Source organism: Nicotiana tabacum, chromosome 1 (genome assembly GCF_000715075.1).
Source record: "Nicotiana tabacum cultivar K326 chromosome 1, ASM71507v2, whole genome shotgun sequence".
In the NCBI taxonomy this organism is placed as follows: Eukaryota; Viridiplantae; Streptophyta; class Magnoliopsida; order Solanales; family Solanaceae; genus Nicotiana; species Nicotiana tabacum.
In genome coordinates, this window is record NC_134080.1 from 190,768,258 (window position 1) to 190,790,463 (window position 22,206).

The 22,206-nt window shown below is 39.3% G+C and overlaps 1 long non-coding RNA gene across 1 annotated transcript; it reads left to right on the forward strand.

Moving 5' to 3' along the window:
* Positions 1-1,256: 1,256 nt before the first annotated feature.
* Positions 1,257-11,169, forward strand: LOC142181900 (uncharacterized). Its single transcript, XR_012710799.1, has 2 exons — positions 1,257-1,704; positions 8,975-11,169. It is a non-coding gene; the product is annotated as an uncharacterized LOC142181900 (long non-coding RNA).
* The last annotated feature ends 11,037 nt before the right edge of the window (positions 11,170-22,206 follow it).

The window sequence follows — 22,206 nt, forward strand, 5'->3', positions numbered from 1 at the left end:
CACTGCTGAGGTGCACTATATGGGGCGAAATGCCAAAATTCAAAATTGGCAGGCTACTCCATTCCCAGTCTGGCGGGAATCACGGTAGTTCAGTCTTGCCATCTTTTCTGCATTCCGAGTTATTTCAGGTGTAACTCAAATGTTTTTAGTTTATTGTCTTTTAAATTCCGATGTAAACCCTTCTATCTTCAAATTTAATGAATTGAAATCAATATTTCATCGTCTATGAATCTCTCTTTATTCTTTATGACTTTGTTATGTTTTCTTATCTCTCTTTTCAGTTCTAATAATGCGAACTTAAATAACATGACATGCTTGCGGACTTCATCCTAGATCCTAACACGATGTCTAACTGTGAAATAATGAATCAAGAACAATAATATGATGAAGATGAGACTTTTAGGAAAATAAACCGAGAACTGGAACAATTTGAGAATAAGCCTAAGCCAAACTTAAATGAAACTGAGCCAGTTAATTTGGGTAGTTCAGAAGAGGTCCAGGAAACCATGATAAGCATTCACGCAGATGAAAGAACTAGGGATGCATTGATCCAACTTTTATTCGAATTTAAATATGAGCACCTAATTTTTGACCATATTTGGTTTTTGCACTCACTTTTTAGTATTTAAATAGATTTCAAGTCTAATTTTAATATTTCACCTTTTTATGGGTTTATTTTAGATAAATTAAAAATTACAAAAAAAGAGTTACATATTTTTAGAGTATTAGTTTTATTTGTCATTTACAAAGAAAGAAAAGTTTCCAAAAAAAAATAATAAAATACAAAAAAAAGTTTTATCTAGTTTGGTACAATTTTTAAGTTAGAGGTTTGAGTGTAATAATTTTATGTTGCTTTTTATTTACTTAGTTAGTAGGAGTATATTATTTTGCTTACTATTTATTATCAAAAAAATAAATTACTACAAAAAAAAGAACCAATCACAATTAGCCAACTAGCAAAGATTCCTCCCCATCCAACTTTGTAACAGATTTTGCAAATGTACATACACAAATTTCTTTTTCTTGGAAATCATGCACACTCACATGCTCACATTATTGGATATGCCTTACGTTACGCTCCTTAGTAAAGTTTTCAGCAATTTGATTTTTTTACTTTTCCTTATTTTAAACACAAATATTCACTGTGCACTATTATTCTTTTTGTTTTCATGCATATTTCACATAGGCATAATAGGCCCACACGTTTTCTCTCTCCAAAACACTTAGATATAAGCATCACCCCTCACTCATTTTACGGATAGGGATAGAGGAAAAGAATACTAGAAAAGGGCCACCCCTTCAACTCTCGAGAACCTTCTGTTTCTTCTTCAAAAAGGGCCTTCTTTTGCTTCTTCTTGAAAATCAGCGATACACACACGAAAAAAACAGAGGGTCTGAGAGAAAAATCTTAGGGTTTTGAAGAAAAATAGTTTTTTATAATTTGTGATTTGATTTTCTTTTTCTAAAAAATTCCATAAAACCAAAAAAATGTTATTTATCATCTTTGATTTCGGATTTGGATTTAAAAAAAAAAGTGGATGCGAGTTGAGGTTTGAAGCTGGTTCAATTCGCCGTTCGGAGGTTCAAGTTCGGGGTACCGATTGAGGTTTTTGATCGTTGCAGTTGGCTCTTGTCGGATATCTGGAATCAGAATTTGTGTATTTGTTGATTCTTTAACTGACGCTAAGAATTTTTGCTTAACAGGTACCTTTCTATTACTCCTACCTGTATTTTGTTTCTTAGTTTGTGGTTAAATGAGAGTTTGTTGGTCTGAATTTGTGGATGCCAAAATATTTATGATCATTTTACTCTTTGTGATATTAAAAACAATTTGTCTTCTCTTATTGAGGTAAAATTGAAGATTTGAATGGGTTTTTGTTAGTTAATAAATGGGTTCATATATTTTATCTCAAATTATGATATTTGAGTAGTAAAATTTTACTACAAGATTTTCACACAAATTTGGTCCAACTCAGTGTTCTTTCTTTCAAGATTTAGCTTGTGTATAAATTTTGCCTATTAAACTTTTCTTATTAGCTTCCAGTAGGCTTTAAGCATGAATTTCCTGCCTTATTTTAGTTGTAATGGCCTTATGTTAAATTGGTGGAATTTAAGCAATATGGTACCAAATTTTAGTTAAGTAGCTGCAAATCTCCCGTGCTCTCTTAGGTGTTAAATCTGCTTAATTGATGTGTGGATTATTGTTGTTTTGCAAAGATGTCATGTTTATATTATTTACTTGGATGTTTCATGGAATTGAGGTTGAATATGATTTTTTTTCTTGAATTGGATGTTCTATTGCGTTCAAGATTTGGAAAATATACGAGTATTTATATGTTGTTAGAAAGATGTCCTCTTGGTGTTTAACCAAGACTTTATTTATTCATTTATTTTAGTTATTTTATTTTTATTTTATTTTTGTTTATTCTCATTCTCTTATTTCCTTGCTCCAATTAATTGGCGTCTGTTCGCTTCTTAGATTTTGTCTCTATGAATGGTATGAGACGTAAGGTTGGGAAGGGCCTACCCCTTTTAGTGATTAAAATTACTTACATGTATAGGAATTGGAATGTGTCGAATGCATGAAATCTCTTTTAGTAAAAGTTCTCCATAATCTCGGGCCCTTCTTGCTCACAATCACCAAATTGAGAATTACATAATTCATAAACATCATAGTTTGCTTTAGGCGTGACTTAATTTTTCATTGGGATTGTGTACACATTCGCGTGACATAATTACGTTTCTAAAACAAAACCGGAGTATGCGTCCGCGCAACTTCGGCCAAACTTTCTTAATAATGATAAAGCGTTATTAATGTCATGGGCTGCTTTCCAGACACGCCCCATGACCTTTTGGTCGCGCCCCATGGCGGCCTAGCAAGCCTCACAATGCCTAGCGCCATGATCGGCCCCGTGGTCTTGGCTGCGCCAAGTGACAAGCGCGCATGTGCCTCTGTCGCCCCACCGATGCCTCTCGCCAGTGCCCAAGGGCTGGCCAATGACAACAGCGCCGCGCGCCCTAACAATGTCGCGTGTGCAGATCCTGATACCTCACCAGTGCCCAGCTGCAGGCCCATTCCAGCAGCACCTCGCGCACAGACCCTGATGCCAAGCACCAGCGCCCAGCCTCAGGCCAACACAACAAGTATCACGCGTGCCCACAGCAACGCGCGCGCAGACCCTGACCCGCAAGACAAAGTTGCTACCATCGGACTTAGTTCTACCTTGTAATAAACTAAGTCCTTTTCATTGTAATTATAGGCTAGTTTACCTCATTTCCATTCAGTGTGCTTCTACAGCTTTATTAGGACTAGTCATGTAATGTTGATTTATTTTTTTTACGCATTATTAAAGGGGGCCAAACAATCAAACATTTTCAAGCAAGCAATTTTCTGGTGTCTCTCCCCCTCGATACCGCATCTTTTGTAATCAGCATTTCAGTCATCAATAAAATCATCATCATCATTCAAAACCCAATTCTCTCTCAGCTTCTGCAATTGCTCGTGACATTGGTTTTTCCGCACGGCACTGACAATCTAGTCTAGCGTGCGGAGGGGACCTCATTGGCGGACAGTAACCGCACTCACATCGGTTGCTTAGCCTTACGTTGCCCTTCCAAATAACATCAGGAAGGCGTTGCGTAACAGTTGGTATCAGAGCCTAGGCTCGACATCGGACGAGGGAACACATTTGTCATCATCACCATTTCTGACCATGGTGAATCATGGGGAGCGTCTAGTATCCCTAGAAGAGACGGTTGACCGATTACGACCTATCGTGGATACGGTGCCTGATCAAAACAACAACCTAGTGCAAAGGTTGGATGACCTGGACCGCCGAATGCGACAGGCAGAAAATGACATTGCAAACATCAGTCGTGACTCTGACGATGACCGACAAACGGCAGCCATCGAAACTGCCAATATTCATGGCAAATTTGAGGACCTCCAACAGTAGTGTGCCGACGATTTAGCCCATCAGCAACAAGAGGCAGATAGACTAACTGCCATGCAGCAAACCATAGACGACTTGACAGGCAATCTCAATGTTGTCAATGCTGCCCTACAGAGCCTACTTCGAGGAGGCGACAACCACATCAGGGGTGCAGCAAACCTCACCCCCATGCCACAAAAGCTTAAGATACCGGAGCCAAAGCCATACGACGGATCCCGGGATGCAAAAGAAGTGGAAAACTTCATCTTCGACATCGAACAATATTTCGATGCCGTGGGCCATTTGGAAGAATCCAAAAAGGTAGCGACTGCTGCCATGTATCTTCAGGGCGATGCCAAACTTTGGTGGCGGGTCAAATACGAAGCCATCAAGGCCGGTGAAGATACTCTCTAGACATGGGAAGAATTGAAGGTAGCCATACGCCTGCAGTTCTTCCCCGAAAATGTGGAATACAATGCAAGGAGAAAGCTACGGGAACTCCGCCACACCAAATCAGTGCAGGAGTACGTGCGCGAATTCTCCGCACTCATGCTAAACATACGCGACATGGGGGACAAAGACAAACTCTTCGCATTCATAGAAGGTTTGAAACCTCATGCCCGTATGGAACTACAGAGACAACGGGTAGACACCCTGCCCAAGGCCATTCAAGCTGCAGAATGCCTTGGCGATTATCATTTGGGAACTCAGAACGACAGGCCCCAGCCGTCTGTCCGAGGGGGATTCAACGGGAACCATCCCAGCAATGGTGGCCCAAGCAAAAGTGGGGGAGATCGGAGTGCATCCAAAACTAAGACTCCTCCCTCCAACAGCAACAGTGCTGCATCCATCAACAACAATCAGGGGAGAAAGCCTCCCTCAGAATGCCGTCATTGCGGTGGGGCACATTGGAACAATGAATGCCCAAACATCAAGGTCAATGCTCATCAGACGGTCGAGGATGAGTTAGACACATCAGACTCATCAGACGACGACCAGGTAGGCGCCTTCAATGCAATTGTTGGCTCTATCTCGCATGCCTTAGCGGGGACCAGTGCATGTCCTCCTAAGAAAATCTCAGTCCCAATCACCAAGAAAGGGAAGGAAAAGATGGACGATAGGCCTCCTAAACAAGCAAGGACCCTAATATTCGTCGAATTGAAAGTGAACGGCAAGCCCCTTCACGCATTGATAGACACGGGTGCCACCCACAACTACTTGTCGTCAACGCAAGTAGAGCGCCTAGGTCTTGTTGTGCAAAAGAGAAAAGGCCGCGTCAAGGCTATCAACTCACCACCCCAGACATTGGGTGGAACAACTACAAATGTCCCAGTGAAACTTGGCCCATACAAAGGAAGCATCGACCTGCGCATCGCAATCATAGATGACTTCAACATCATAGTGGGTTTGGAGTTCATGAGGCAAACCAACACCATACCGGTACCATATGCCAACATGCTCCTGTTGATGGGAGAAAACGGGGCCAAGCCCTACACCATACCATGCTTTCCCATAAAGATGGCCGCTGAAAACATCTCGGCCATGCAGTTGGAGAAGGTAGTCAACAGACATGAACCCCTGGTTCCGGCTGCCCATCGCAGCAACAATCAGCCATCATGTCATCGGCCTCAAAAGACTGGTGATGCTCCTCAGCATGTGAAAATGTCAGCCATGCCACAAGGACAAGTCAGATCACTCATCACAGAAAGGACCCTCGTAGCCATTACATGTCCCACAGAGACCATGGGAAAATGTTTCCCTCAGATTCATCATGGGATTGCCCCAAGTTGGTAATCTTGCATCCATCATAGTTGTCATAGATCAATTTTCAAACTATGCAACCTTCATAGCAGCCCCGCAAAATGCATCAGCAGAAGATACAGCTCGACTCTTCTTCTCGCACATTGTCAAACATTGGGGCCTGCCCCAAGACATTGTTAGTAAGTGCGACTCACGCTTCACTAGCAACTTTTGGACCCATCTCTTCAGGTGCTTTGGGTCAACATTGAGTCACAACTCAGACATCCATCCACCATCGGATGGCCAGATAGACCGGTTTGATGACATGCTGGAGGAATATCTCCGCAACTTTGCAACCGGATCACAGAAGCATTGGGTGAAGCTCCTGGATGCTGCTCAACTGTGTTTCAATTCTCAAAAGAGCCATCATACAAACAAAAGCCCTTTTGAAATTGTTACCGGACAGCAACCACTTCTCCCGCAAACGGTGAATGCATCAACCATGCCGAAATCTCCTTGAGCTGCCAACTTCTCAAGCGAATGGGAGCGCAACATGGGGATAGTGCGGAGCTATCTCGTCAAAGCCCAAGAGCAGGCAAAAAGATTCATCGAACAAAATCTTTGCTTTGCCCAACATCAAACAGGGGACAAAGTAATGTTATGCATTCCAAAGCGGTACTTGTTTGCAGAGAGGACCCATGACCCTCGCCTGCAACAAAAATACATTGGGCCCCTGCCCATTGAAAAACGCATTGGGAAGTCCACATACCAGGTGAAAACTCCATCCCGGTGGAAGATCCATCCAGTCTTCCATGTCAGCCGCATGAAATCATTATGTCGCTACAACAGCAAGCTCACAGAACAGAGGGCCGCAGACCTCCCATCCAACAACCACCATCATCATCATCATCATCATCATCATAAGGCTCCGAGGATGGCGCCAACTCAGGTGGGGGAGAATGTCATGGGCTGCTTTCCAGACACGCCCCATGACCCCTTGGCCGCGCCCCATGGCGTCCTAGCAAGCCTCACAATGCCTAGCGCCATGGTTGGCCCCGTGGTCTTGGCTGCGCCAAGTGACAAGCGCGCATGCGCCTCTGTCGCCATACCGATGCCTCTCGCCAGCGCCTAAGGGCTGGCCAATGACAACAGCGCCGCGCGCCCTGACAATGTCGCGCGCGCAGATCCTGATGCCTCGCCAGCGCCCAGCTGCAGGCCCATTCCAGCAGCGCCTCGTGCACAGACCCTGATGCCAAACACCAGCGCCCAGCCTCAGGCCAACATAACAAGTGTCGCGCGCGCCCACAGCAACGCGCGCGCAGACCCTGACATCGGTTGCTTAGCCTTACGTTGCCCTTCCAAAGAACATCAGGAAGGCGTTGCGTAACATTAATTGTGGACACGTTCGCGTGACATGATTTTTGGCGCGCCAAACAAATGAGTACACTTACGCGTGAATCGTTTTATGATAATTCCATAATTATGAATAATCAAGCAATTAAAAGCAGTAAAAAGGTAAATGCACATAGGTTCTAAAGTACCTAATTAGACAATTTAATTGATCCAAGTATGATTAAAGCGACCGTGCTAAAACCACGGAACCCAGGAATGCTTAACACCTTCTTCCGGGTTAATAAAATTCCTTACCCGAATTTTTGCGTTCGCAGACCATAAATAGAATCAAAACTTTCCTCGATTCGGGATTTTAAACCGTTGACTTGGGACACCATAAATTATACCAAGTGTCTACTCTGAATTTAATATAGATAATCCCATTTCAATTGTCACTGAAATTGAAAAAACTCCCTTATACCCCCTTTCGGGATAGAAAAAGGAGGTGTGACAGCTCTGGCAACTCCGCTGGGGAACAAGAACCCAGAATCTCTGGTTCAGGGTTTAAGAATTTGGGTTTGTTAATGTGATTTTTACTTGGCTATATTAATTGTTTATATTACTGTATTTTGTGGGCCTAATGTGCTAATTGCCGCTTATTTACTACTTTGGTATTATTTGAGCTGTATTAAACTGTCTTCTTACGCCACCCCTCTGAGTCTTCTAAAATGGTGCGCACGTTCGCGTGGCCCAATTTTTCTATTAGAAGTTATATCAAATAGAACGAGGCTGGGCCAGCAACAAGGCCGGGTAGACTTTCGTACTCCTGGTACGTTGCCCCCTCTTCGGCTTGAGTTGTCCTTCCGAGTAAGCCAGGTCAAGAACACAACCCCAGATTTAAACTTATAATAACATAGCCTCATGCCGGATCCCTAGTAGGAACGTTTGTTTGCATCACGTGCATTTGACTTAGGGGACTCAACACAGGGTTGGGTTCGTCTAGGACAAGACAGGGGTTGGGTTCGTCTGATACATCTTACGTGCTATTTGTACATTTATTTGCTTCGGCTTGTATGTTGACCGACTAAAGAAAGAAAAATAATAGAAAAACCAAGAGTGAGGTAGGATAGAGAATTCACTCTGTTCTGAAAATCCTGGTATTTGAAAATGCCTCAAAACTCTACCAAAATTTTTGAAAAAAAAAGGAAAAGAAAATGTATTAATAAAAAATGAAAATGAGTCAATATCATGTTTTTCCAATTATGTCAAAATTGGCAAACTACATGGGTCTGATTCTCACCGGATGTGAGATACGTAGGCAAACCTCATCGGTTCCGGCCTACAATTTTCAAAAAATCCAAAAATATTTTCCTTTAGTTCCTTGTTTAGAAACTCTTCCATTTAGACCCTAATTTAAAAAAAAATATTTTGTTTTAATATCTCTCAAAATTCAAAAATATTTTCATTCTTCTTTCGAAAATTGAAAATAAAATTTAAGATTCAAAAATATTTTCTTTTTTCTTTAGAAGTATATCTTTCATAAATTCAAAATAAAAGTCTAAAAATCCAAAAATATTTCCTTTCTTCTATAGAAGTTTTTCTTTCGAAATTCCAGAAAAAAGAGAGAGTTGAAATTCAAAACAATATTCTTTCTTATTTAGAAGTCTTTCTTTTCAAAAAAAAAATTAAAAAAATAAACAAACAAATCGAAATCCAAAAATATTTTGTTTCTTCTTTTTAAGTCTTTCTTTCGAAAAAAAGTCCAAAATCCAAAAAAAAGAGTTAGTTTTATTTACTTTATTCCTGATCTTCCCGAACTATGCAAGATCTGATTCATGCTCCCACATGATACGTAGGCAACCCACATCAGGTCGATCAACCAAAAAATGAAAAAATGAAAAAAAAAATGATGATAATAATAAGGACTGACTGAGTCCATTCTGACGTGTCTTTTGTTTTGAATTGTGAAGAAAGTTTGAGGAGGTCGGTTTGTGGTAAGCGGACGGCACAAGATCCAAGGAAAAATGATAACTGACATCGAAGCTGTTACAAGTGCTCAAGAGACTCAGGGTCAGAGGATTCGATAAGAGTCTGCTGTTTTTGAGGAAAATAGAATACTGAAATAGCAAATGACTGAAATGTGTCAAGCATGGGCCAATGGCGAAGGACCGCCCTTTTTCTTCTCATGGTTTCTCAGAATTCACACACATCTCAACTGCTGCCATTTCGGTCTCATTGTCTGATCAATCCTATCCACCTGGGTTGAGTCATTATCCCAACTGTATGACTACAGTTGGAACTTTTGTTGTGCGCTCCCAAAGTTTTCATTGACAACCAATCAGAAAACCGCTATTGTTATGCCTGTCTTCACCATCCCACAGCTGACAGTGATGTAGAGGAAAACTCATGAGTCATAGTTTGCTACCCAGCAAGAACAATCTCACTCTCCTAAGTACCATTCGTACCTATTTGATCTTCCTGCAAAGATTGAGAAGCCTGCCCGAAAGATAGCACAGGAAGAAATGACCCAAAGAATGAAAAGCTTAGAACAACAATTGAAAAACATGCAAGGGTTGGCAGGTTAGAAGGGTATTACCTTCAAGGATCTATGTATGTTCCCTGATGTCCACTTGCCAGCTGGTTTCAAGACTCCCAAATTGAAAAGTATGATGGACATGGAGACCTCATAGCCCACCTGAAAAGTATTGCAATCAACTAAGAGGTGCGGGAGGAAAAGAAGAATTACTGATAGCTTATTTTGGGGAAAGCCTCACAGGAGTAGCCTCCGAATGGTTTATGGACCAAGACACATCTCACTAGTATGTCTAGGATGACATGGCACAGGCCTTTGTGAAACAATTCCAATACAACATTGACATCGCCCCAGACCGTAATTTCCTTTCAAACCTGAAGAAGAAACCAAGTGAAAGTTTCAGGGAATATGCCATTAAATGGAGATAGCAAGCAGCTAGAGTTAAGCCACCCATGGATGACCACGAGCTAATCACTATCATTCTTCAGGCTCAAGAGTCAGATTGCTTTCAAAACATGATGTCCGCAGTTGGCAAATCCTTCTCGGAAACAATCAAAATGGGAGAAATGGTAGAGAATGGCTTTAAGACAGGCAGAATTATAAGTCAAGCAGCTCTCAAAGCTGCAACACAGGCTGTCCAAATTGAATCTGGTGACACGAATGATATGGATGAAGAAATCATAATGACATCAGGGTCGAGAAGAGGTCCTAGGAGAACGTCTCGAATGTATGACCAGCCTTGTCTATTTTCTGATAACTCCCTGCACATTACTATCCACCTCAGAACCCACAATACTTTGTTGCTCCACCTCAGTATGTTGCCTAGCCACCAAAACACCCTAGAAGGTGAGCACAAGCACCGCAAAATCTCTACCAGCCTCCACCAAATTTTCAAGTGCCCTATAACCCACATCCAAGCCAGGGGTATAAGGGGGAACAAAGGTTGAAAGATAATTTTTCACCAATAGGAGAGTCCTATGCAAGCTTGTTTGAGAAATTAAAGTATTATGACATGATTGCACCTATTCCTCCAAATCGTGTGGATCCACGCGCGAGAAGATTTGACCCTTCTAAAAGGTGTGAATACCATTCCAATGTCCAGGGGCACAATGTTGAAAGCTGTCGGGATTTGAAAAGAGAAATAGAAAGGATGATCCAGGAAAATCTGATTGTGATCCAAGATAGTGACACCCAAAATATTGCGTAGAATTCTTTACCTGCACATGATGATGCATACTTTACTGGGATGATTCCTGGTTACATGGAGTATGAGAATCCTTTCAGGAACTTGCCGACTGATATTGGAGAAGGCCATGGTGATTCTGATGAGTAAATTTGTGGCTAAATGTCAAGCTTAGCAATTGAAAAGCCATTCTCTCTTCACTAGGAAGTGATCTTGGTAGCTTGTATTGATGTTTTTTTCTATTATCTGGGTTATTTCAGGGTTGTGATCCACATTTTATTTGTTTTATTGATTCAAACCCTTCTATCCCTCTATTCTATTTGTGTGAGTCTTGTCTCTCTGTTTTGTTGCTATTTTCATTAGCCGGTATGTTTTAGGGTTATAACTCGGATTTTAGGTTGTGTGTCTTGTTGTTTATTCAATGAAATACAGTTAGTCCTTTTGTGTCATTCTGTTCTTAGTTCTTTTCTCTCTAGTTCTAATGACATGACATGCATGCGAAAATTTTGGCCAGATCTTAGAAACTAATTTAATCTGGAATTGGATAATTGAGAAAAAAACAATTTTTGAGACTGAATAACGAGTCGAAACACTTTGGAGTTAAGCACGGTTCAAATTCATGTAGAACTAGAATAGTCATACCCATAGATGTCAATGATCCTTACCTTCAAATCATTGTGAAGATCGGGCTTGAGGAAAAATCAATTGAAGTTTGTTGGAAAGTTTGACATTAAGGGATGGAAAGTGTCTTGTGACCACAACACACCAAGAAGACAGACATGTTCGTCAATGTTGTGATTGCGAAAAGATACTATGACGTTCTCGAGGCTGGGAGACCCTTTTTTTGCTACCCAAACACTTTATATCCTTTGTTACCCCTTTTGAGCCTGTGTTATTTTCTTTGACCATCCTCTTTTGGAATCAAGTTTAGAGTCAAGAGTTAAAAAACAAAAAAATGAAAAAAAAAAAAGAAAAAGAAAAAAAGTCCATGTCCCAATAGTACAAACTGGGGCAACTCTTAGAAAATTCAAGTAAAAAAAACAGTCAAAGGTCCATGCCCCCAGAAAATAAAAGCTAGGACAATTTGTTTTTAAAAAAAAAGGAAAAAAGAGATACAGAAAGAAAGATGAAAAATATAGTTAGTCTCATATTTGAACTACATTCGACCTGATTCCTTAAAAAAGGATACGTAGGCGGCCTCAAGGTTCGGTCCAACCAAATAAGAATTCAAAAAAAAAATTTAAAAAAAAATCCCCAATAGCTAAAACCGGGGCAAAGATTTTATTTCATTCTTAAAAGAGTCGATTCCAAAAGTTGTAAGTATACAACCCCGTCATCTTTAGTCTGTTTTGAGCCTCATGCCGACCTTTCTTCCTACCCATGTCCAAAAGCCTTCCAAATAAAGACCTCCTGATCAACCTTCAAGAATGCCAAGAGATGCATGCAATGAGCAACGGTTGTCACGCGACATAGAACACTGTCAAGTTGCTCACACAAGAAAGCAAAAGGAAAAGAAAAATACGAAAGAAAAATGAGAGAGTCTTGCTAGTGAAAACCCTCATAGGCACTGTAAGTTGACGGTAAGTAGAGAAAATAAATGAGAGAGACTTATTGGTGAAAATCCCTAGGGGCACCAATAGTCGAAAGTGAGACATGAAGTTGATGCAAAGGATCGGCATGAACGAGCCCGATTTCAAAGGTCATAAGAATGGTAAAAAGGAAAATTGGATTAGTTTGATAGATCAGGCCATTGAGTCTAAAATGCATGTCATGGTCATTAAGGCTAGTTATTGAAAAAAAAGAGAAAAAGAAAAAAACGTTTCCTTATGTCCTTCCAAGAGGGGCATTTTTTGTTAATACTTGTTTCATGCACCATTGTGTCCTTCACCTTGAGTCCATCCTTGTCAAAAAAAGCAAGAAAAGATTTCAAAATCTGCTACCAGCTTTTCAGTTGCACAAAGTAAATTTGGCTAGCACACTCAGTTGTTACTGTCAATATACCTTAAGGATTCATGCAAAGGCTTCCCCAAAAAGACTCTTGTCAGCTTACTTGGCGCAAGAAAGATAATTAGTGATTTTCTCTGATAGACAAATTGCTCAAAAAGTAGAAAGTCATTCAAGCTATCGGAAAATGTCACCTAAACAAAGATCTCCAGTTGGGATAAGGCTGATTGAGCCGCAAATACAAATGGTATTGTGTGTGAAATAATCAGAGTTGGTGCAGAACAAAAGTCTTTTGAGACTAACTCAAGCTAATTGAGCAGAAGCCAAGTTGTCCAAGACTCAAGGCCACAAACCGACCACCCTTTTCAAAACTGACAAATTTTTCTTTATGTGACACAGGAACAAAGCAGTGCAAGGAAAGTGGTTCAAAAAAAAGAAAAAAAAACAAAAGAAAGAAAGAAAAAAAACAAAACAAAAAAGAGAAGGAAAAGAAAAGAAGAGAAGAGACTACAAAGGGAAGTTTCTCAAATCTTTGCCTTCATTTGTCTTGCTATTGTGCAAAAAATTTTGTCATTGATCTTCACATTTTTCCTCCTAGGATGAGAAGTCCTGATCTGATGGATTTTCCTCCAAATATAATCTTAGTCTGATGAATCTTTCTCCTAAGATAGAAGACATAGTCTGATGAACTTTCTCCTAGGATAAACGCCTTAGTCTGATGAATTTTTCTCCTAAGATAAGAAACCTAGTCTGATGAACTTTCTCCTAGGATCAAAATCTTAGTCTGATGAATCTTTCTCCTAAGATAGAAAACCTAGTCTGATGAATCTTTCTCCTAGGATAAACATCTTTGTCTGATGAATTTTTCTCCTAAGATAAGAAACCTAGTCTGATGAACTTTCTCCTATGATCAAAATCTTAGTCTGATGAATCTTTCTCCTAGGATAAACATCTTAGTCTGACGAATATTTTTCCTAAGATAACCAAAGAAAAAAATCTAGTCTGATGAATCTTTCTCCTAGGACAAACGTCTTAGTCTGCGGAATTTTTCTCCTAAGATAAGAAAACCTAGTCTGATGAATTTTCTCCTAGGATAGAAATCTTAGTCTGATGAATATTTCTCCTAAGATAAAAAGCCCTAGTCTGATGAACTTTCTCCTAGGATCAAAATCTTAGTCTGATGAATTTTTCTCCTAAGATAGAAGACCTAGTCTGATGAACATCTCCTAGGATCAAAATCTTAGTCTGATGAATTTTTCTTCTAAGATAGAAAACTTAGTCTGATGAATTTTCTCCTAGGATAATAATTTTAAAAAAGGGGGGTCCGGATTTTGAATTTTGAAAAAAAGAGGGGTCAATTTTTAGTTCTCTTAAGTTATCATGTGTAGTTTTCTTGAAATCAGAGGTCCCGACTGGAGAATAGGGTTAGTTTTTACTTTAGTCAAGCTTAGTTTATTGTTTTCCACAAGCTCAATCACATTTAGGAGACGCACATCCTAGTCGAGTCATTAACTTTACTCTGATCATTGCATCTTTCATCAGAAGCATAGGTGATTTATAGTTTTTCTAACAACTCACAAGTCTTCCTAGTGCAAACTTGGGCAGAAAAGTTTCTTTTGTTGTCTGTTTTGTTGTAGTATCAGGCGCCCACCTGGAGAACAAGGGAAGACAATTCAAGTTTCAAGGAAAAGCAGTTTCGAAGGAAGACAGTTCAAGTTCAGCAATCAGGCGCCCACCTAAAGAACAAGGGAAGACAGTTCAAGTTTCAAGGAAAAACAGTTTCGAAGGAAGACAGTTCAAGTTTTGGCAATCAGGCACCCACTTGAAAATAAGGGAAATCGCTTCAAAATGCAATTCAAGTCAACAACGAAAGAAGATCACGGCAAGAATGCGAGTCAACAGTCCGAGATTATCAACGGAAGTTAGTCACAATGCAGAATAAAAAAAAGAAAGGCAAGAAGTGAATCCAAATGCAGAAGTTGATGAAAGATGTGAGCTACTCAAGATATGACTGAAGTCATGAGCGCTACATGTACGGTCTTGATCCAAAAGGTGAAGAAGAATGAACTATCACCTGCAGCTACCAAGCGCCAAGGTTCAAATCTAAAGTCCACATAAGAACCATTCAAGACTCAAGATCAAGCTTCGGAAGACTCATAAATAGGAATCTTGTAACTCGTAGCTGATAGGCTTAGTTAGTCTTTTCAATTTTGATTTTTGATGTAATAATAGGACCGCGGACCAGAACCTCGACGGAACCTCACTCGACTCTCGAACTCATCACTCCATCATTCTTCTTGAACTACACGCGACCTGATTCCCTTATAACTTGGGATATGTAGGCTGCCCAAAACCAGGACTCGGTTGCGCCTTTTTCTTTTATTTTCTTCATCTTTTGAATAACGATATGGTCAAAAATTAGTCACATGGCTCACTTTATCTTTGCCAGAAAACTCTTCGTGTTTCCTAGCAAAGAGGGGCAGCTGTGTGCACCTAATTATTTACCATGTTTGGTTTTTCCACTAACTTTTTAGTATTTAAATAGATTTCATGTCTAATTTTAATATTTTACCTTTTTATGGGTTTATTTTAGATAAATTAAAAATTACAAAAAAAAAAGAGTTACATATTTTTAGAGTATTAGTTTTATTTGTCATTTACAAAGAAAGAAAAGTTTTCAAAAAAATAATAATAAAATACAAAAAAAAGTTTTATCTATTTTGGTACAATTTTTAAGTTAGAGGTTTGAGTGTAATAATTTTATCTTGCTTTTTATTTACTTAGTTAGTAGGAGTATATTATTTTGCTTACTATTTATTATCAAGAAAATAAATTACTACAAAAAAAAAGAACCAATCACAGTTAGCCAACTAGCAAAGATTCCTCCCCATCCAACTTTGTAACTGTGATGACTCAAAGTATCATCTTTAAATTAAATAATTATCTCGGTATTTTAAGACCTTGAAAAGTGGTATCAATAATTTGTCGACTTGCGTGCACAGTCCATATAATTTTCCGGAAGGTTTTTATGTGAAAAATAGATTAAATTGTGAATTAGAGCTTTAAAACTCAACTGAGTTGACTTCGATCAACATTTTGAGCAAACGAATTCGGATCCAAGTTTTGACCACTCTGGTAGTTTCGTATCATGATTTGGGACTTGGTCATATGCCCGAAATCAAATTCGGCGGTCCCTAACTAAAATTATCGCCATTTAACGGAATCTAAAAATCTAAGGCTAAAGATTTCCTAATTTTGACAGGAGATTTGACTTTTGAGCAAACGACCCTGGAATAGAATGTTGATGATTCCAATAGTTTCGTATGGTGTTTTGGACTTAGGAGCATGTTCTGATTTGAATTTGGATGTTCGTAGGACAATTTGACGCATTTTGGTGAAAGTTGGAAAATAGAAGATTTTTGGAAAGTTTGACCAAGAGTTGACCTTTTGATATCGGGGTCGGAATTCGATTATGAAAATTGAAACAGATCTATTATGTCATTTATGACTTGTGTGCAAAATTTGAAGTCATTCCAGATTGATTTGATATGTTTCGGCGCAAAAAGTAGAAGTTGGAAGATTTGAAAACTCATAATTCAATTCAATGTGCGGTTCGTAATTTCGGCGTTATTTTACGTGGTTTGAAGCCTCGATTAAGTTCATATTGTATTTTGGGGCATGTTAGTATAATTGGTTAAGGTCCCGAGAGCCTCGGGTGGATTTCGAAAGGTTAATGGGATGGATTTCGGAGAAAAAAATAAGTTGCTGAAATTTTCTGCTGCAGAAGCTTTAGACAGCACTGCGCAATCGTGGAGCCTACTTCGGATGCTTGTATCCCAAAATTTGTAAGGAATATGAAAATTTACAAAAAATGAAAGTTGTACCACTTGCATCCTAGTTTCCAGAAAGTTAAATTAATAATCATTCGGAAATTTATACAGAAAGTTATAATCGATTTACTGAAGGCTGGTCAAGCTATCTTGAAAATTTTCCAGAAATTTTTTATGCGAGTTGGCTACTTTGGGAGATTATATCTCGCTATCCATAAGGAACTGGGTGATTATCAACACATAAAAGTTGTAGCTCTTGGTGTCTAGTTTCCAGAAAGTTAAATCGTTCATCATTTGGATATTTTTGTACAGAAAGTTATGATCGACTTACTGAGGCTGGTAATGCTGTTTTTTTTTCTGAGACAGAGGCGAAATCGTATGTATCAAATGCGATTTATAAGTCTCAATTGACAAATGCAACTTGCCTGTACAGATTTTTAAATACGAGAGTTAGCCATTTTTACTCATTTTTGAGTTTTGAGTCTTGGATTTAGGCGATTCCAAAGGGGGTTTTCACGACTTCAACTTGGGTAAGTGTTCTATATCCGAAAGTGATTATATCATATATCCATGTCCATATTCACCAATTATTTCGGATTTAGGTGTAAGAAATTGGGATTTTTGTAAATTCTTCAAAAACGAATTTTCAAGATTTGTACATCGATTCGGAGTCAGATTTGATTAAAATTAGTATGGTTGGACTCGTAATTGAATGGATTATCTTATTTTGTGAGTTTTGTCGTATTCAGAGATGTGGGCCCCGTGGGCAAATTTGGGTTAATTTCGGATTTTGTTGGAAAATTAGTATTTTCATATGGAATTAATTCCTATAATTAGTATTGACTGAATTGAATTAACTGTGGCAAAATTCGGATTGATTGGAGGTCGATTCGAGGGGAAAAGGCATTTCGGTGTAGGATTTTGCTCGGATTGAGGTAAGTAATGATTGTAAATGTTGTCCTGAGGGTATGAAACCCCGGATTTCACATCGTTGCGCTACTTTGAGATGACACACACGCTAGATGACGAGCGTGGGGTCGTGCACTATTGGGGATTGTGACTTAGTCCGTCCCGTATGACTGTTAAACCGCGTATTTGATTGAAAACTGTTTGATATCATTGTGTTTTGGAAAGTATTATCATGTTTGATATTATGCCTGATGGGCGGTTTATGATACATGTTTTGCCCGAGGGGCTGTTTACATTTCTATCATTTTTACTCACTGTTTTATCACTTGTTTGAAACTATTGAAAGTTATTTTAAAAGGTTTTACTGAAACTGAGCTTGATTTACGAAGTAAACGGTTTCTGTACTATTTTTGAGAAATATACGGTATTTGTTGTAGTGTTATGACGTGAAATTATATGTTTTCTTACTGCTCAACTTTCATTTACTTTTATTACTTACTGAGTTAGCGTACTCACATTACTCCCTGCACCTTGTGTGCAGATTCAGGTATTTCTGAACCCGGTAGCGGGTGTTGATTGCTTAGTGGCAAAGTCATCGGAGTTAGCAAGGTAGCTGCCCGACGTTCGCAGCCCTGCTCTTCTCTCTCTTGTCTTCCTTAGACTATTTTTAGTTTATTTTCATACTCTTCGTTGTATTCAGACCTTAGTAGATGCTCGTGACTTGTGACACCCTGATGTCGGGCTTGTACATTTGTTCCGCACTGGTTATTTAGACATATACTATAAGATTTCTTGTTAATTAATGGCTTAAAATGACTGTTATAGAAAAAATGGTTAGATTTAGGAATTGTGTCGGCTGGCCTAGTTCCACAATAGGCGCCATCACGACCGGGTCTATTTTAGGGTCGTGACAAGTTAGTATAAGAGCACTAGGCTACATAGGCCTCACGAGTCATGAACAGGTTTAGTAAAGTCTTGCAGATCGGTACGGAGACGTCTGTACTTATCTTAGAGAGGTTGCAGAACCATTTAGAAAATTCACATTCTTGAATTCTTATCGTGCGACATTGATTAAACTTGAAGCATAATTCCTTGAATTCCTTCCACGCATTCGTTTGCGCACATGAGCGTTCGGTATCTACTGTGCATCTACAACTTGTGATTCCCTGGATGAGGTGCGAGATGTGATTTCTATGTGTGATGTTGGCCAGTCTAGAGGACTTAAGGTCGGGTTTTATCTGTGGCTTGAGTACTAAGATTTCGATTGTGTGAGCACGTGCATTTGACACTTATATGTCCGTTTGTGTCCTTATTGGTAGGATTTTTGATTGGACAACTATAGGGTGAGTATGATTTGATTGCGAGATGTATTCAGATTGTTCGAATGTGACAAGAAGAGTTTGTTAGAGATGTAGTAAGGACTATTGGGTGTTTGACTTCCATCTTGGGTTGACGTATGACCTCGAGCTATGGGTGTGTTGAAGTACCTCTCGTGTAGTTTAGTTGTTGAGTGGAGTAGATCTTCATGTTGTGTTATGAGTTCAGTCTGAGGGGGGATTAAGTGATTGCATAATAGTATGATTATGGAAGAATGTAGAGAGATACTAGTTTGAGGCTAAGTAGGTGGGTTACCTCATACGGGAACCCTATGAGAGTTAGATTGACTGTTACGAGGGTGAATGCGAGATTTGCAAATGGTTTGAGGAATTAGATGGGTTGTGTTGCATAAGCTTATGAAGGATTTAATTTAATCTCATCTGGTTGGGGTAGCTCAACCAATTATTGCGGCACAGACCGATGATAGGCCTGCCTTGTCTTTTGAGGCTTTGCCGAGATTGGATAAGTTTACCTAGCTATTTCCAGTCCATTTTAGTGGTACACCTTCTGAGGACCCACAGGATTTTCTGAACCGCTGCCATGAAGTATTGCAGAATATGGGAGTAGTTGAAAGCAATAGGGGTTGATTTTATTGTGTTTCAGATGACGGATTCCGCCAAGAGGTGGTGGAAAGATTAGGTATTTACTAGACCTGTTATAGTTTCGTCCGAAGATGCGGACGTATTGAGAAGATCACCTAGTGAATCTTGTAGGGGTGCAATGACCTTGACGTTTTGTTGATTTATATGAGTTAAAAGGTCAACATTGTAGATTATCGGACGTTGTGACCCATGACTTTGCGCAAAATGGGGATGTCCACTATCAATGAATAGATCGAATGGTCATGTGTTATATCAATTTTGACCTGAAATGTATATATATATATATATGGTATTGAAAGGCTACCCGATAATTTACACTTATTTAAGGCATGATACATACAAGGGATAAGGTTGTGACTTGTGGTATGTCTGCCTCTTTAATTATCCAATACTTCAGTATCAAAGGAGTTAGAAAAACAACCTTAAATTTATTTAAGTCCGCTTAGTGTGGAAGTCAAGGTTACAGATTTTGGGGTGCTTCAAAGGAAGTACAGTGGTTGACGATCTTCTAGACTATGTAGTTCGTGCCAAGATTTATCTTGATGTAGGTATACTTTTGTGATTATTGTGCATAATTAGGGGAAAGAGTTACCCCAAATAAGAATCGGAGAGTATATAAATAAATAGGTTAGCTCAGCAGTCTTGAGTCAACATAGCAAAAGAAGAAATTAGCCTCTGGTATTTGTGGCAAGCCTATGAAGAGGGCAGACTAGCCAATGCAACACCACCTACTCAGCTCAGTTCTCATAAATGTTTTTGAAGGAGCTTGTCTCCCAGATTCTCCGTAATATGTGGTATATGGGGTTTGAACAGTAGTGTCAGGTCACCATGACGGTGTCAGAATATGTCATCAGGTTCAATAAGTTAGCCGTCATACTCCTACTTTGGTTCCTAAGCTAGAGAGTGAGTCCACAGACTCATTAAAGGACTCAATTATGATCTTGAAATTTAGTAAAACTCGGGAAGCTATAGGTTGATGCTTCATTTCGGCTAGTGGTAGAAATTGCCAAAATGTTAGAATGTGTTCTGGATAAGGAAAAAAAGAAGCTAAGAAGACCAAGATGTCTCGAGGTTTTAAAGGATTCAGCGGATTCTACTCTACAACTACAAATTATTATGACAGGGGCTTGGGTAGCTGGCCAGCCCAGTCAATATATCTGATTACTCGGGGTGCTCCAGAAAGTTCTTTTAATGCACCACCGCCACGAGGTTCGTATAATGGTTATTCCAGTTATCTATCATGGACTCAGTATGAGCAGTCGAACCCTCAAAGGGATTGTTATGAATGTGGTAGTACTAGGCACATCATGGGAAAATTGTCCTAGACTTGGGAGAAATATATTTTGTAAAAGCACTCAGGCTACGTGCCCCATTACAGTTACTACTCCACTTACATGACCAACCAGAGGTAGGGGTCAGGATGTTAGAGGTGGAGGTGAGACTCCTAGAGGTGCAGACCGAGCCGTTGATATATTTTCTATGTATGGCTGAGGTCGCAACACCAAATGGTGTCGTTACAAGTACGGTCTCGAATTATTATAAAGTAACAATTTTGTTAACTTGATTTGGTTTTGAGTATCGAGGCAAGTCCTCCTATGGTTCTCCACTTATGAGTGAGCTTCGTAATTCTGAAATATGCTTATGTGAATACTCTTATTGGGAAATTCGATAGAGATAGCTATGTCTATCATTATGTGTTGTGATTTTGTTAAACGAAAAATTATTCAAAAGAATAAAATGGAATGTTCCAATTTGGCACGATGTGCATATTACCTGTGGTACAGAGTTGAGGACGAGATCCTCGTGTTTTATATAATGTGAAATATTTAAACCGAGCTACAAGCTGCGGTAGATGTTATATAAGGACGAGGTCCTTGTGGTGAAAAAAAATTATGTGTCTAAATGCTCCCTTTGTGAAATTAAAGTGTGTACTATAGTACTTATAGGGAGTCATGCCTATTAGACTTATCTGCAAAAAAAAAAATTGTATGAATATCTTTGTGCATAATTTTCCAGGTTCGTATTGTAATTATTGAGTTTTAGACTACGAGGTGAGTGCCCGGGGATGTAAATTGTTACTCGTTAATTTGGGTAAGTAATTATGAGATCTTCATGCCTCGTTGTTAGTAAACTTGAGGTTTGAAATGAGATTTTATTAACATAAGGTTAACTGGTGAAGTTGTAATCTATTATGAACAACTATGATGCATTTTATGTCAAGATATCATTGTGATAATGTCGTGCTTGTAATGGGGAGATTAGTGTTATTGATATATACTTTGTGGTGCTTTGCTGGGTTGTGGACATGTTGTTAGGAGTTGTTTTGGTATTACTCTGACAGGTGGATAGGCCCAATTACAGGGGAGACTCTGCCGAAATTTCTGAAAAATTTGGGAGTTAGAAAACTTTGGGATATTGAGATGTGCAAAGAAAGAGATAAGTTACATTATGTGTTAGGACGGACTCTACTTCTCATTTGAGGGCGAATGACCCTAAGTGGGGGAGAATGTAATACCCCATATTTGATGGGTGCCTAGGCATGAGTTGCTATAGCTAGTCGAGACTAATATCATGTGTTGGCGTGAAAATCGGACCTTTCTGGAAATGATTGTAGTGTAAGAAATTTGGTCTTTAAGTTTACAAATATGGATAAAGGAAATAATCTCAATTGAAATGGTATTGTCAGACTTATGTTGAATGCGGTAATGTGGGACAATCGTGAATATTTATGTAAAAGTAAAATCATCAATTTGGCAACCTGAGAATAATTCTTAGTACGTTCGAGGACGAACGTTTGTTTTAGAGGTGGAGAATGTGATGACCC